The sequence below is a fragment of the Rhinopithecus bieti genome, unplaced genomic scaffold, assembly GCF_001698545.2.
Source record: "Rhinopithecus bieti isolate Rb0 unplaced genomic scaffold, ASM169854v2 scaffold_13017, whole genome shotgun sequence".
NCBI classification, from domain to species: domain Eukaryota; kingdom Metazoa; phylum Chordata; class Mammalia; order Primates; family Cercopithecidae; genus Rhinopithecus; species Rhinopithecus bieti.
The window spans coordinates 566609-584570 of record NW_016807377.1 but is presented as its reverse complement, the minus strand read 5'-3'; the positions used below and the strand labels follow the sequence as shown (position 1 = coordinate 584570).

The window sequence follows — 17962 nt, the reverse complement described above, 5'->3', positions numbered from 1 at the left end:
AATATTAAAACGTATGAGTAAAAATTATTAGTGAAAATTCACAATGAGCTCCAACACATTGGGATATTTAACATTAAGTTAAAACCCCAGGCCAGGTGTGGTGGCTGACTCCTGTAATCTCAGCACTTTGGGAGGCTAAAGCAGGCAGATCAGTTGAGGCCAGGAGTTCAAGACTGCAGTGAGCCATGATCACGCCACTGCACTCCAACTGGGGTGACAGAGTGAGCACCCCGTCTCTAAAAAAAGTAAATATTTTTTTAATCCTAAAAAGAAAATAAATCTCCAACAAAGACAGAAAGAAGCAAGATCTAAAAACAGTGCTGTAATTTTTATTTGCTTGTTGTATTCATCAATAAAACAAAATATTTATTTAGCACTTCTTATTATGCTCAAGCATAAGCCAAATGTCATAGAGATGCAAAGAAATTATAACTGTCCCTGATAGGCTTTAATATAGCTTAGTGGAAGAGACCAATGGCTATGGACAAAAACTCAACAAATTGGGTGGCCTTGCAGCTGGCTCGTCCTTGTTCACACAGTGCCCTCCAGATACCTTAAGAGCTGAGTTTACCATGACTTGGCACCAATTCCATTGCGGAAAGGTTCACAGCCCTGCCATCCTCGAGTGCTCTGCCAATGTTTCCCAAGCTGTAATCCACACAGCACCACTTCTGTAAGAGGTTAATGGGTACTGTGCAAACAAGGGGCATGTGGGCAAGTCCGGGAAATACAGTCTAAATAAAAGTTAAATTGTTTTTTGTTTTTTTACCATAAGAGTTTTACTCATACTCCCAAAGCTTTTTGCTTTGCTCTCTAAAACTCCTTTTCCATATTAAACAAACTCCCTTTTATTTTCAGCCCCTAAACAGAATGTTGGCTGCTCGTCCTTCTCATATTGGAAAGTCTCCCCTAAGAATATCACATCCCTGTTCTCTAAGACTCTTCCAGTACCTCCTCTCCCAGGGAGGCTGCCTGACCCACCAACCTGAGATAGCACAGGATTATGTATAACTTCCTTCTCTCTGTCTGCAACAACTTGGGTCAGGCTTGGAATTTTCTTCTTCAACTCAAGTGTTGTTATTATTATCCTGAGTGATTTTGATATTCATGTGTAACTACCTGCTAATCTTAAAGTCCCTTGACCTCCTCACATTTGGAGATCTTCCCTTCCACTTCACCTTCCTTAACTCAAGGACAGACTTGGAATTGCTTCATGGCAGAAATCTGTAAGTTCTGTGTTCTGGTCTCCGAAAACAAACTCACCTCCTTCAGGCTCTTTCACAGCATCACTCTCCTTAATACTTTCCATCCAACTAAATATTAACAAACCTCCATTTCCCTCTTCTTTCCCCTGAGTATCAGGGAGTGTCCCCTCCTGCTTCCTTGCCTTCCCTGCTCAGTTGGGACTCGTTGTCTCAGCTTCTCTGCAACCCTGTCCTCTGTCACTCCTGCAAAGGCAGACTTCAAGCCTATATTAACCTACCATTTTTCCTGCACATGTGCCACTGAACAATACTCGAGAAAAATCATCATTCTAGGATTGGTGACTATAAATTAGTGATCTCTAACTTTAAACTTGAACTTCTTGGTTGTCTTTCTTTTTTCCATTCCTTTCAAAGTATTTTCAAAAATCTCACCATCAGTTCTCCTCTGTGTCACCCAGAACAATGATGTAATCAGGAGTACAGACCTCATCTTGCCCTCACACGCCACCTCCAGAATTATCTTCACCCTGATGTGTATTCACCACCTTTCCAATGCACAGAGCACAAGAGGCCCTGTCTCCTGTGTAAGGCTGAGACTATCCATTATGCTGGAAAGATTAGGATCTCAATGTCTCATCACCCTATTTTATCCACTGTCACCCCACCACCAGTATTTTTTCTGTTTTTTTTCCACTATCATTTCCCACAGCATATGAACAAGCTCACTTCTCTTTCAGTCTTAAAAAAAAAAAAAAAAAAAAAAAAACCCACAAAATAAAATACCTCCCTTAATTATGTAAAATAACTAGCTGTTTCCTTTTCATGCTCAATCCTCTTTGAGCCAAACTCCCATATTTTTCATTCAATGCCTTTACATCCACAGTTTTTATTCACCCCTTAACCTATTTTAATTTGGTTTGTGCCTCTACCATGAGAAAACAGCTTATGCTGACTGCCTGATCTCCTAATTGCCTTGCACAATGGGAAATTTGCAGCCCTTGTCTTTATTTGACCTTGTGGTCAAATAGATGTATTAACACCTGTTTGTTCTTAAGGCAGTCACTGCTTTTCTTCTGTGGCCCTTGTCTCTCCTGCATATCTGACTACCATTTCTCAGTCTCTTTTAAAAGCTTTCTCTCTTTGTAAATCCATAAATGTTATATTTTCCCTCAGCTCTATCCAAGGCCCTCCTTTTCCCATTCTAATCATCTCCCTGAATCATCTCATCCACTTTGATAGTTTTATTAAGTTCATATAGGTTGAGATATTTTAAATCTTTATCTTAAACCATCAGCTCAAGATTGGTGTACCCAAATTCTTATAGGACATATTACTTGCATGCAAGATAAGTTCCTCAAAGGCAACATGTCAAAAGCAAACTCATCTTCCAAATCACTCTGCCTCTCATCGCACGTGGCTAACCAATCTGTCTTGCTGAATCTACTTCTTAAAGAAATGTCTCGAATCCATCACTTCTTTATAGTACTGCCATAGTGTGACTTCTTATCTTGATTTGCCTGGATTATTGTGTAGTTTCCTTACAGACAGCCATACTTAGAAACCCCTTTTCCATATGGCTACCAGAATGTCCAAAACACAAATCCAGCTATATTTTTCTCATATTTTAAATATTTTAGAGCAAGAGGTCTTAACATTATATTCATGTTAACATTATACTCATGTTAAGACATGGGTATACCCATGTTGCTCTAAATATTTTATGAGTATAATATTAAGACATCTTGCTTTAAAATAAAGCATGAGAATATTATGGCTAGATTGGTGACCAAGCAGTCTTAACATGAGTATATAATCACAATAGCTCCCAGTGCATGGAACGAAGAGTTGTGGGTGGATGTGATCTTTTTTGGAGAGAGAGACACTAATTTTAGCCAGCTTCTCAAAATAATCCTTGACTCACAAGGATTTTAGAACTACCATTTTTATTGGCTTCTCATTACCTACAAGATGAGTTATATCTCCTTCGTAAGTCATTTGAGTCTCTATATTGCATAATCCCTACCTGTGTCTGCAAATTCATCTTCTTCGCTCCTCCAGCATGGAATTTATACTCCATAAACTCCAAACTGCTTTTACTTTTTTCAGGCATTTTGTTATTAAGCCTCTGTGTCATTATACTATTACCTCTGGCAGACTATATCTACCCCTCCCCATGGCGTCATCCCTCTGCATTTTACTGTCTGGCTTGTTTCTAGGTTTTCATTCTAGATTCTCCTCTTTTCTGAAGGTTTTCTTCCAAAAGTCTTACCACCTGTGCAAATCTTTACCACAGCTCTTACTTCAACTGTGATTTAATTATTTATGTAGATGTCTGTGTTTGCCAAAACACTGCAAGTGTCTTAAAGGAAAAGATTTTGTTTTCCTATTTTATGTAATTAAAGTCTAGTTTAGATAGAGCTTGGTACATTGTAAACTCTAAAAGAGATTTCTTAAGGTACTTCTTAGTGATTATTTCATCTTGGAGATAATGAAAAGAAAATGTGGCCCAGCCCTATATTGGGGATTTTGTATAGAATACTATAGTATACTTATAACTTATATATTCCCTTGCAAAGTGGTAAAAATTATGCTGCATATATTTAAGGTTAAGTAGCTCTTAGCCTGGTTCACCCTGTGCAGGGTGTGAGGCAGAGGCTTATGTGTGAGTGGTTGTTTGAACCGGGAGGCAGGAGTGAGAGACATAAGTGTAAAACATGAAAGGAGGAAAGGCAACACAGCGTGAGTCATTGAGCCAACCCCAGACAGGTGGCTGTTGCTTAACCCCACAAGAATTTTTGAGGAGCCTAATGAGGTGTGTCCACTTGAAGGATGAAAGGACAAAGCACTTATTCATAGGTTTCTGGTCAAGGGTGGGCCTTGGGCACTAAAATCCCTTAGCATTTGAGTTGCACATACATTTGTATTGAATGATTCCCATTGGCCATCCTGGGGCAGGAAATAAGATCTGAAAGAAACCAGGATGAGTCAAAATGCTGAACTTTGCATTTGCACAAAGTTGCTTGTCCCAGTTGGAAGCATGGGAAGAAATAGTTGTCAAGAAGAGGTGAGGAAGAGAGTATTTGAAGTGGGATACAAGTGGGGCTGATAAAGATAGTAAACGTGATCGAATTTAAAATAACTGACTGAGATTGGATTTTATACTGGCCAGTGAGATCTTGCTAGAGGAAATGCTGTTATAAATACTAGTAAATTCCGTTCCAAGGTTTGTGTCATTAATCACCTTCCATTGACTTAGTCTTAACAGTGAATGAGGCAATGAAAGTTTGTATCCACAGAGATTATTGTACCTATCACAGAACCTATGATAGTACCTAGTACACGTGCACGATCAATAAATATTTGTTAAATAAATGTTGCTGAAAAGTCTCTGATTCTTACAAGATAGACTTAAGGAAGATGGACTAGTCAAGATAATAGAGGTCAGAGTTTGTTAAGAGGATTGGTTGCAATAGCAGTAGTTACAATTTTGCTTGCTTGATGATATTATGAGAGCCAACTGATCCTGATGTTTCACTCTGTAAGAAAAAGCAAGGAGACTGAAAATAGTACCAAGTAGCAGCCAATTACTGGACTAAAAGGATCAATAAAGACACACAGTGGCCAAGTCCATAATGAGGAGGGAGTTTTAAATAATATAAACAGTGAGAGAATGGATGGTGACTTGTGCTAATTTTTTTATACTTTAAAAACCCAAAACACCCAATAAGTTGATATAATTCCCTTAAAAAAATTCCCTGATGTTGAATGTCAATTCAGTTGAACCATGTGATAGATGAGAGAAGATTTAAATAAGCAAATTAACAATTTTTTCCTGTTGGACTGAAATGGCATTCAGATTTCAGGTTCATGAGCAGTCATCCTACCATGTATTATCATGGAGAAGCACACACACTCATACACATATATAAAATATTTGTAATCTTCCCTGAATACTTTCTGGAAGAAAACAGTATCTAACTAAAGAGTAGGCATTTGCCAAATGTTTTTTTGAATTGAATACGAATTGAATACGTTGCAAGTAACAAACATCTAGATAGGTAAGATAAATTCAGATGCAATTTTGCAAACCAGAGTAACTAAACTTTGTGTAGCAGGAAGCTTTGAAAGTTTTCATTTGTATGTCTCATATGATAAAAGCAGTACTAAAAACATAATATTCATCTTTGGATTGGTGAAATCTAGGAGGGTATTTGGGGAGCTTTTGCGATAATCCAGCAAGAGAAGAGCAGAAGCATGGAGTAAAAGATGTGTATGGAAAGTGCCCATGGTGGCCGAAGCAGTTTCAGGTGCTAAGGAGAGAGTAATAGGTAAAGCTGGTCGGCTTCCATTGTCACGGAGATTACATTATGCCAACTGGAGATGATGAACAAACAAGTAGAATATACAGAATCAGATGTCAATAAGAAATCTAGTTAAAATTAAAGGAAGGAAATGTAAAGCATAGAAGGCATATAAGGAGGGTCTGTGGGAGGGGCAGTGTACAACTTTATAGCGTGTGTCTGGGGAAGGCCTTCCTTGAAGGTGATCTGTGAGCCTAAACTTGAAGAAATGAGGGATTAAGTGACTTAGACCTCTGGAAAAGAGCATTACAGGAAGTGGGAATAGCAAAGAAAAATATATGGAGGCCAATGACCAGAGTGGCTTGAATGAGGGAAGGAATGGGAGAATATGCCATCAGAGTGGTAGCTACGGCATTTGATGATGAATAATCCTGTTTTCTGATGACAATGGGAAGCCATTGGAGAGTTTTGAAACATAGAAGTGACTTGATGGGACTTTTCCTATAACCTGCTGTGTTGATGATAGACTGCAGGAGCAAGCATAGGAGCCAGGAGACACTTTAGGAGGCTGTCGTACCAACTGTAGTGAAAGATGAGTGTGACCAACAAAAGGTGCAGTGCTGGAGGTGCTCAGAAGTGGACTGGCTTAATTAGACTTTGGGGGTGAAAGAGCAGAAAAAAATGTAAATATTTCTGACCTGAGCAGCAGAACTAATCCTGTTGCAATTTAGCAAAATAAGGAAAACAGAGAAATTTGGTAGGGATTAAGTGGAATTTTGTTTGGGATATGGTAAGTTTAAAATGCATTTCAAGGAACATTTATTTTACTTTATGGAATAAAGTATTATCTGACTTTAGAATCGCAATGAAGATAATTGAGATCTCTTTAAGCTGAAAAATAAATAAATAAAAATAAATAAAATGCATTTTAGACAGGTAGGTAGAGGTGTAGAGAGGTACGTGGAAATCCGTGTGAAGATCTCGAACAGGCTGTTTGAAGTGGTGGGGCAAGTTTTGCCTTCCCTGGATTCCAAAATTTCTACAAAGAACTTTAGAATATGATATACTACTATTTAATCCAGCTACTTAGAATACTATGATATTATATTTCACTGTAAAATAAATAGTAGATCCTGATAGATGTCAAATAGATCGGGGAACCACATTAAACAGTTTTGGTTTTAAGTGATTTTGAGCCATTTGCTTCAAAGGGTTAGAAAATTAACCTATCTTTCTCCTCTAAAGTCTGCTTTTAATTCACAAAGCCTCTTTCATAACAACATTCATCAAGTTACTTCTAAGTCTCTTTCAAATGTTAAATTTCCATTTTTAGAATTCCAGTATGTTTCTCCAGATTTATTTTTTTGAGGGAAATTCTAACAACTTATTGTCACTCACTCAATTTTGAAGTCTTAAAAAAGTCAAAACTGTCACCAACATCAAAAATTTATTGGGCACTTTCAAAGGCAAAGCTCTGCCTTAGCCCTGAGCCTGTAATTTGGCATGAGACCACTTGCATTTGCATGATCTCCCCAATTACTTTGCAGGCTTCCTGAAGCCAGACACCAAGGTCTGATACTCTCCACAACATCAGGGCCTTGCATATTAATTTATGCTTGTGGTCCCCAGAATAACTGTCTAATTCAAATGCTGTCTATCTGAATTCCCTCAGCATTTGAATGGTTCCTTTTTACCCTAGAAAAAAAGTCACTGCTGCCCTACAAAACCTTGCCTCCATCCTCCCCAAGCCCCAGTTCTTCAGCATGTTCTTCCTCCCATTCTCTTTTCCAAACCTGCTTAACTCCATCTCACTCTTCTCTTTGATCCTTGATGATTCCAACTTGACACCTTGGTGAGCAATCTGCTTACCTTGATTCTGCCCCTTTGACACCATCTCTCAGATCCCTCCCGGATATTCCTGCATCCCAGACACAGCTCTGCCTCCCCAAATCTTTTCCAAAAAAATTTCCAACACTACCTAGATTTCCTTTCTTATTTTAGTATATTCTTTTCTAGTTTATTTGTTTGTGGGTTTTTGGCATTTGTCGGTAGGTACTCTTGCTGTGGCTTGATTCTTGCTATTGATGTCACAAAGGAGGATAAGCAGCAATGCATGAAGATGATAGCAGAATGAAATAGAATAGCAGAGGACTGCCCTTACATTCTTCTTCTTTAATTCTCTCTCATTCGCAAGAACCTCTGAACATTTACCTCTAAAACATAATGATTAATGGTGACATAGAGATAGAAACCATCCTCTTTCCTGTTAAATTTTCCTTTTAACTTCCTATCTCCTGAAAGTGAGATATGGGCCTGCAAACTATCTGTAACTTTCTAATCAAATTTATAGTTCTTTTTATATACGCATGGTGGCAGACAGGTAGTTGGCATAGGTGCTGTCTTATCTGGACTGCTAATTACTTTCCTGGCAGTGGCTTAAGAATTTTAAAAACAAATCTAGGGAAAGTACACTTGGAGAATAGATATGTTTTGTGTTTGGTCTCTTCTGCTTTACCTCAACTCAAATGTAAAAATGTCAACACTAAATAAGGTAGAGAACATGAAATCCGGAGCAGGATTGATTCACGACAAAACCAGATTTTCCAGGCAGATATGACCAGAATGTGGGCCTCTGGCTCACACACCTTGGCCAGATTAATATGTGCACAAAGGACAACCCTGGGGACATTCCAATCTCCCTAAAACCTGAAGCAGTCAAAAGAAAGGATTATGTTCAAATGGCCAGCATGCTATGGAGCTAAGGAACTCCAGGAGAAAGCAGCCAAACACAGAATATCTGAGCTAGAGGCAGCCCTGGGCATTGGAATCAGCACACTTCTTTCAGAACAATTGTTCATGCTCATTTTTAACAGGGTTTCTTGTCTATAAAAGGATCTGGTGAAGTGTGAGTGTGCTTTCAGCCTGTCTTGATTCCTGGAGCCAACCTTTTTAAAAATCAATCAAAATGGACATAAGCAGTTAAGGCCTCTGTGGACTCTTGGTGGTTCTCAAATTTTAGGGCACCTTGAAATCTCCAACAGGACTTCTAGAACACAGATTGCTGGGCTCCATCATAGACTTTCTGACTCAGAAGGTCTGAAGTAGAGCCCAAGAATTTGTGTTTCTAGTAAGTTTCCAGATGATGCTGATATTGCCGACAGGGCATTTTGCCTTCTGTAGTTCCTCATCTTTACAGCTTTATAGCTATGGAAGGAGGTCTTTCCCTTTCCATCCACCCTCATTGTGGTAGTTGTAATGCAACATGTCCAGAATTTCAAAAACGGGGAAGACTCTACGAGGGGATATTGGTGTTTTTCTTTCTCTAACTTGCTGGGTGTTGAATTTTTGCTGAACATTAAATTTTCTTCCCAAATATGTTCAATCTTACTGAGGCTCAAAATCTAAGTGTGACTCCACTTGAGCCCAGGATCCTGCATACTTAGCCTAACAGAGAATTGCTTGGTCAGCAGACATCAAGTTCAGCAGCTGTAAGGAATCCTTTTAAAGCACTGATTTCTAGCAGGTTGAAAAATGGGACTGTGTGGGAAGCTAAAACATCCTTTTGAAAAATCGCCAAAACCTTGTTTCTTCTTGTAATCATAGATCCCTTTATAGTACTGAAACTGAAGGCTGCCTCACATATGTACGTGATGGAAGACCAGCCCCTCTTCTGTATATTCCTTGGAGGCATCTGTTAGATAGCTGACTCCTTTTGTATATAGCCAATTTCTCTCCTTCTCTCTGGTGGCTAAAAGCAAACTCAACACTTCCAGGTTTTTCTATGCTATAACACTGAAAGTGACAGTATGTTTTGCTGCCCTGGTAAGACGGTTTAAGTTCCCTTCTTTACTTTTTCCTTTTGAAAAGATTTAGGATACTTAAGAATAAATTCTGATAACTAGTAAAATTAGAAGGTATACTGAAATGTTCAAGTATACTGAACATTCCAAAGTAATATTATTTTGTACCAGAGAAAGATGACATTTTAGTAGGGTTCTATCTGCCCACAAATGGCAATTGGAAGAATGTCCCTAGTCATATACAGTATCACAAGCATTGAGAAATTGCTACAAGACATGGAACGAGCAAGAAGACATGAATCGGGGTAGCCATATAGCAACTTTCTTTAGAAAGCTGTACATTGTTTTGGAGATAAAGGAACTCTGGAAAACCCCACTGAGTTCTTTCTAACTAGGAAGGATGGGGGATAGAAGGCAGGAAAAACCTGAGATTCCTGTAGAGTTCTAAAACAACTGTGTCCTGAGGTTGCAGCCTAAGGAAAGTGAGCTGTCGTGCAACACCAACCAACAGAAAGGCTCCCCTTAGGGGGAGTTTTATAACTCATTTCTCTATAAAGGTTTAGGATCATGCCATGCAGGCATCACCTTGCTGAACTGGAGGAAAGTCCCCCTAATCTGGAGCAGTGAGGACAGTCCATGGGCTGGGGACTGCTTCACTAGGAGATACTCACTCTGCCAAGAATCAGGAAAGCAGTAGCTCCAATACCATACTCAGAAAATAAGTTCAAAATTCTACATCCTCCATCTGCCCTTACTAAAACCTTCCCTGTGATGGTCCAAAGCAAAAGAATCAAAATGCAAAACTCATTCATAAGCAAGCATAAAATTAGGGATGACTAGCAAGTATTGAGGTCATTTAAGTAACAGATATAAGACTAAGTCTGTCATTCTAACAACTATGGTTAAAGATCAGAATGCTCACACTAAGATTCTAGGCAGAGAGGGAAAAAATGCAATAATCATTTAGCAATACTAAACTGCAAAAATCCTGAAAGTAATGGGAGGAAGCTGCAAGGATTTTAAGTACACCAATTCCTGCATCTTACAGAAGTAAGAGATACTGCTTCTGATAATTCAACACATATAAACTTAAATATATTCTCAATAGCTTAACAATAACTGTCTGTGAAAATAAGCTATAGAGCTTACAAATTATAAGAGAAGAAATACAGCAAATAAAGGAAATATCAAGAAATATTAAAGTACAAAAAATGACTAGCAATTTACAAAATATACCTGATATAAAATAAATTAGGTCATTTGTTTATTTAATATGAGTGTGGGAGAAAAATCTACCATATATTGACTAAAAGAGGTATCTGGCACAGAGTTATTAAAACAAGTTAAAAGTTAAAGGATAGAGAAAAATATGCATGAAAATGCAAAGAAATTAATCTGTCATAGGAGTAGAGTTGAAACAAAAGACAATGCAAAGTACAGTTTAGCCATAGTTAATATAATATTAGGAAAACCAAAATTAGAGGGGAAAAGGGATTAAATAGCAGTAAGGTGGTTAATTGCAATGGATTTGTATTAGCTAAATTGTATAGCACTAAATTATATAAAGCAAATCAATTATAGCTAAAGGAAATTATAACTAATTTTAGTAAAAGTGAAGTAAAGCAATTACAGCTAAGAAAATTTTGAGAAAAGTAAATGATGTAGAACTTTTTTATGTAGCAGCTTGGTAAAGATTTAAAACATGATTTGGGGACAGATGAGGGCTTGTGAAATGGTGATGGAAGAGAATATGTACCACACTTTAAAAGCGTAATTTGGCTATCACTATAGATATAAACATATATAAATAGATATTGATTCATTAGATTTTATATCTCTTCTGAATCATCACTTCCTTTTGAGGAATTTATCCGAAGTAGAAAATTTAGCAATGTCAGAAAAATGCTCAGTACTGTGTTGTTTAAGGAACAAACTAAATATGAACAGTAAAGGACTGGTAATAAAAAATAGGGACTATATACATAATCTATTTATGTAGAATCTATATATATCTATAAAATCTATATATAATATATGATCTATATATAATATAGATTAATCTATCATATGTTTTGATTGTGTGATATATATATAGTCCCTGTTTTTATTACCAGTCCTTTACTGTTCATATTTATTATATGAGCAGTATTTTATTATATATTTATTATATATTTTACTTAGACATATTCGTGTCTTTTTTTTTCTCCCCTTGATACAGGATCTCACTCTGTCACCCAGGCTTGAGTATAGTTGTGCAATCACTGGTCATTGAAGTCTTGACCTCTTGGGATCAGGTGATCCCCCCATCTCAGTCTTTTGGTATCTAGGACTACATGTGTGAGCTACCAGGCCCAGCCTACAATAGTGTCTTAAACAGTGAGAAAAGACGATGCAGGTAAATATCTATTGATGTGTCAGATGAGTCACAACAAATTAATTGAAAGAGCAAGCAGCAAAACAACATATATTTTTATTTTACGTTTGGAAAACAATCAAAACACATGATAGCTTAATGAATGAATGGATGGATAGATGATAGATAGACAGATAGATTACATAGATGACAGAAAAAAATGCAAAGGAAATTACACTGGATTCAGTGCAAAGTGTCTCTCCCAAGCTCATGAGACATATGATAATTTTCCCATCCAAGTACTAAACAGGCTCAACCTTGCTTAGCTTCCAAGATCAGATGAGATTGGATGTGTTAAAAGTGTGATAATTCTGATTTCAGAATACAGAGCAACAATATTACCAGGAGATCTGTACCTATTTTCCAAATGCATGGTTCCATGTAACACTCTCTGTATTTCAGTAGCCTAGAGTGGAATGTCAGAAATTTAAGCATTCAAAGTTAATTTGTTCTCCTTTTCCTCTGTGTTTTAATGTAGCATTGATGTACCTATAAAAAGGAATAAACAGGCTGGGCGGGGTGGCTCATGTCTGTAATTCCAGCACTTTGGGTGGGTGGATGACCTGGGTCAGGAGTTCAAGACCAGCTTGGCCAACACGGTGAAACCCTGTCTCTACTAAAATACTAAAACCCTGTCTCTATTAAAAGAAAAAATTAGCCAGGCGTGGTGGTGGGTGCCTGTAATCCCAGCTACTCAGGTGGTTAAGGCAGGAGAATTGGTTGAATCCGGGAGGCACAGGTTGCAGTGAGTGAAGATCATGCCAGTGCACTCCAGCTTGGGCAACAAGAGCGAAACTCCATCTCAAAAGAAAAAAAAAAAGGAAAAGAATAATAAACAGTTGCTAATTGAGTAATTCTTACTTTAGCATTACCTGTGAGCTTGATATATTTTCTAGATATTAAGTTTGTTGTATGGCAGGAAGCTTGGCTTATTTAACTTTGTGTTTAACATAACCCTGGGAAAAAAATATAAATTTGGATAGTAAATTGTTTTTTGAACGACCCAATATTAAATTGCTTCCGTTATCAGCATTTGGACATCATACTGAAATTTGTTAATAAGCGAGTTGAGGATCTGGAAAAAAGATGGGTTTAGAAAATGTTAAGTATGTAGAATCCTGAAGGAGGTTACAACGGAAAAAATAAAGGCTTTATTTTATCTATTGACAATGCTTTAAAAATTCTTAAGAAGCACAAACACTGAATACAAATGTCTGCATAACTAGAAAGCCAATCAGGCATAAAGATATTAAGATGGTTCATCTTTTGGTATAATATTATAGAAAGAATATATCCATTCAATGACTTACCAGGGTAAATACATACTGTTTGTTAAATTTTATATGCTATTCTAGAAATTATAATTATTTTTTATGATGTGCATGTCAGTTGGTCTCTCGAAATGACCACAAATTTGTTTATAGTGAAACATTTTTCTCTCTGCCTTCTGCTTTGGGAAACTAAAAATGTTTTGCATTGGTAACCAAATATAGCCTATAAAAGTTTTCCAAGGAGTCTTGAATATTTCTAAATTTTATTTATTTTTTGCAGAATGATCATATTTCAAGTAAAAGTTTCCCCAGATTTTATCTATTTTTCTAACTTGCATATGGCATGATCTAAATGTTAAAGAATTTCTGATTTTACATGAGAAAATGATTATATTTAAAATTCTGCACAAAATTATTAATGGATGATAAGCTTCAATGACCTCCCCTGAAAATACAGACTTACTGAAACATAATACATGATGACATTGACATCAAAGCTATTTCACACTAACTTTTGTGATTGAAAATAAATACATACTCTGAAAATTCTGGTTCTTACCCTGAAATGTTACGAGAAAAATCAAAATTTCATGACAATTAGTATTCTTTAACAGCAATAGTATCTCCAGTCTTGTTTCATTCTTTTATATTAGTAAGGCTAATTAACTGTTCACTAATTATGGATATAAGAAATAGAAGAAATAAATAAAAATAAAATAAATAAAATCTTATGTTTGCAAGGGCTTATGCACACCATTTAGGAACTGTGATCAAATTATAAGGATATTTACCAAGCAAGTAATTAAAAGTAATGGAAATTCCAATTTTAACAAAACGTGAACCAGTGAGATCCAGAATGTTTAACAAATGAATAACTAAGAAGATGTGGGTAAAAAAGTGAAATATAAGCTTTCACTATTCGTTCCTATTTATTACATAATATATCTCATTTATGACAATAGGGAAATCAAAATGGGAAAACAAATTGGAAAACTATTTAAATCAATGTTTTCTTATTGTGACAACAAAATAAACTATAATAGTGCCATTGTTGTTAAATTGTTAGAAAAGTTTTAAGCAAGAATAGATATTAGGATATTTTCAAAATTATATTTTTTTACTTCATAATTTATATTCTTGATATTTACAGAAATGCACACAAAACTTAGAAACTTAGACTTTTCTGTCATGGCAATTTCTATGATTATTTTATCTATAGAAGCAGCATATAAAGCAAACACTCTTTTTCTACCAAATTGTCATCATTTCCCAAATCACTTAAATAACATGTTTTTATTGTGCGTCATTCTGTCAAACACTTTAAAAAAAATATTCCCAAGGGGGGCATAGGGAAGCCAGATGCACTTAAGGCTTATTCGTTTCATTTTCATAGGATTTTTGAAGGCAGCTTGTTTTCCTGGATAATTAATTTCCTGGATCAATCGCCCTCCTATTTTTAAAAGTATAGCCCTTAGAAAACATTCCATAAAATCCTAATAAGAGGTGCTTAGAGAAAGGGCCTTATAAAAGTTAAGTTTTTAGGAGCATCCAAGTAGCAACTAAGTAGGTATTTGGGGATATTGCTTATATTGAGGAAGATTATTCATTTGAAAAGAAAATAGCAACTGGCACATTGCAATATTCCTCCACCCTTTTTGTGGTACCCCTTTCCTGTTTGCACCTCATTCTTAATTTATTATTAAAAGCCATCCACAACAGATGGGAGCTGCAACACATTCAGGGCTTACTTTGTACCAGACACTGCAGGATTAAACAACCTGCCCAAGGACCCTAGGCTAAGAAGTGGCAGAATTGGGTCATTGTTAGAAGCTGAAGCTCAAATTCTTAACCATTGTGCTGTACCTGTTTTCACAGGCTCAACTGGTTAGATGGAAATGTCATTTCATTGGGTCATTTATCAATATAAAGCAATTCAATATGAAAATATGTTTCAGGTATCAAACCAGTACCTATGCATTTATTTTTAGTCGTCAGCATAAATTCTCTTTGCAAAACACTGCTTACCTTTTCCTACTCCAGGAAAGTCTCTTGCTTTTATTCTACCCGATATTCCTCTCATGCACAACAAACTTTCACATCTATTTCCCTTAATTTTCACAAGAACAATTTTCAGATTTTAAAAAAGCTGAGATTAAGGAAGGTTAAGAAATTGTCTCCAAGTTACATACCTAGTAAGCAGTAAAATCAGAATGTAACCACATATATGTGTTTTAAGTTTAGGGCTACTAAATACTTCTATGGCATCACTTCTACTGGGCCCCACCAACAGAAGTCTTCCAGGCATTCTCCCTTAGTCACTTTCCACTATGCCCACCCACGTCATTACCAACAGTACTTTCAATGCTGAGACCCACAGCCTTGCTTTACAGACTGATGCGTATTCAAAACAGCAAGTACTTAATCATTAAGATAGAGAGCAAGATTCCTTGATCAGAAATTTAGGAAGGACAATTCAGAAATTTTGGGGAAATCTAGTACTACAAGAAATGAAGAAATGATCACAAGCCATGTCATTATTATTTTTGACTTGGAGAAATTTAGCTCATTCATTCAGGTAAAGTTTTTAGGCAAAAGTGTTTCTCTAGGTTTCTGCCTTATCTCTTTCTAGGTGTCTGGTTCAATTAGTTAGCTCTTTATCTTCAAATCATATGCTGATAGTTTTATAGTCTAAGTAAAAATTTCTCCCTAAAACCCACTGTGGGGGACCAGAATATGCCACCCAAAATATAAAATATTGTACACCGAAGGCAGTTAAGAAGCAGCAGATACAGAAAAGCTCTCTGCCTTCCTTCTATTTGCCTAAAAGCAAGACAGATATACAAAGACAAAAGGTATCCTGCCTTCCTTCTACTAGAGAGAACAAAAGTAACACTGAAGACTTTAGATCCTTATTTTCTGGAGACGATGCAGAGGAATCTATATTAACAAGTTTTACTAATGAGCCTTTAACCCGCCATTTATTTGCTTTTCTACAAGTTTTTTTCCCTTAGAAACTCAGTCTTTGTTGTTGTAACTTTTCTAATAAATGTACCATTCTTTGTTGAAGATGCTATACAAGCCGGAATTCAAAGCCACTTCTTTGAGAAACACTCATTCCCTGAGTGTCTCTCATGTATATATGAAATAAACATGTTCATAAATGACATTGACTGTTTTTCTCCTGTTGATCTGTCTTGTGATACAAGGGTTTTGTATTATTCCAAAACCTTATTATTGAAGAAAAAATTATGAATTTTCCCCATATACCACAGTCTAGTTATTTCTAATGTTTGATTTTTATACTCAGCAACCATCCTGAACCTATCTCCTATTCATTCACACAAGACGGTATACGTGTCCAAGAAAATCTTCTCTGCCTCCTTGTAGTTCCTTTTCTCCTGTTCTTCGTCCATTCAGCCATTCCAGACGGACAGTCCACTCTCATCTGCCAGCTTATCCTACCCTCTGATCCAATTTCAACAAGCCTGGATCATCCCTGGGCTTTCTCATATTCCAAACATGAGTGTTTCTTGCCCTTTTTGCTACATAACCCTCCTCTCAAATATTTAATATTTGTCACATCAGTTGTTCCTCTGAATCTCCATTCACAGAAAGAGTCTCCCCTCACATTTTACTCTGAGTTGCTCAGCTTTGTCCCACATAATTCTTAACACAAACTTATAACCCAAAACATTATTACCGTTTTTTGCTAAAACCAAGTACGCTCAGACAATACACAATTATTTGACATTGATGTTGGTTTAGGGAGGATAAGAAAAGGCACACATTTACCATTAAAAGAGAAGGGGACTCAACTTTTCTTTCAACTAAAATTCTTTTGATAAGCTAATGCTTATGAGGACAAACCTAAATAGAATTTGAACTTTAAATAAATTCAGTAAAAATTATGAACAAGGATTATTTTCCCTAACGTGAACCACAGTAATAACTAAAATCAATGTATTTTGAAAATTCATAATGCTTTGAATTCCACAAAACAACTAAACAATTTTATAATTTTATCTTTAAACATAGTTAGAAAAGGAGAGTTAAATAATTCATTTATCAGCTTGAAGTCATTTGTTTATATAGGAATATTTTATAGATATTATGGGTTCTGTTTCAGACCATCACAAAACGAAAATCACAATAAAACTAGTAACACAAATTGTATTGTTTTCCACTGCATATAAAAGTTATGTTTATACTATACTGTAGTCTATTAAGTGTGCAATAGCATTATGTCCCCAAAGAGTACATACCTTAATTCAAATACTTTATTACTAAAAAATGCTGACACAGAGACATGAAGGGAGCATATGCTGTTGGAAAAATGGCACAGACAGACTTGCTCCAAGCAGGGCTGACACAGACCTTCAATTTGCAAACAATGCAGTATCTTCAAAGCTCAATAAAGCAAAGTCAGTAAAACAAAGTATGCCTGAACTACATTGAGAAGGGAAGCAGAAGGCGCTATTCCAAAATATGTCACTTTAGTATAAAGATTAATTTGAACTAAAAGTAATTAAAAGAAACCAGCAGGTGCAAAAAGGATACACTGACCCAGCCCCCTTTCTTCCTGAAAGCAGGAGTTAAACTTTCCGTATGGAAGATGTTCTCTCTAGACCAGAAGGGAAGTAGCATTCTTCTTATCAAGGCTGGGAATTTGAGACTGAGAGAGTTCTATACAAACAGGCTTTGTTAAGTTAACTCATCTTTCTTTAGCCTCCCCACATAGTTATGTTATATTTTCACAATTGCCTCTCTTTGTTCAAAATAATGTAAAAACACTTAGACTTTGATACTTCTTTGGGTCTTTGTTTCCTAATGAGGATTCCCATTTCATGTTGCTGTGGTCTGAATGTGTCCCCCTACCAAAATTTACATGTTGAAATTTAGTCTCTACTTTGATAGTAATAAGAAATGGGGCCTTTATGAGGTGATTATGTCATGAGGGCAGAGCTGTCGCACC

The 17962-nt window shown here is 36.4% G+C and overlaps 1 protein-coding gene across 1 annotated transcript in view; it reads right to left on the bottom strand.

Moving 5' to 3' along the window:
• CUNH8orf34 (chromosome unknown C8orf34 homolog) overlaps positions 1-17962 on the bottom strand; it is a 478644-nt gene that overhangs the window by 105278 nt on the left and 355404 nt on the right. The window lies entirely within an intron of this gene.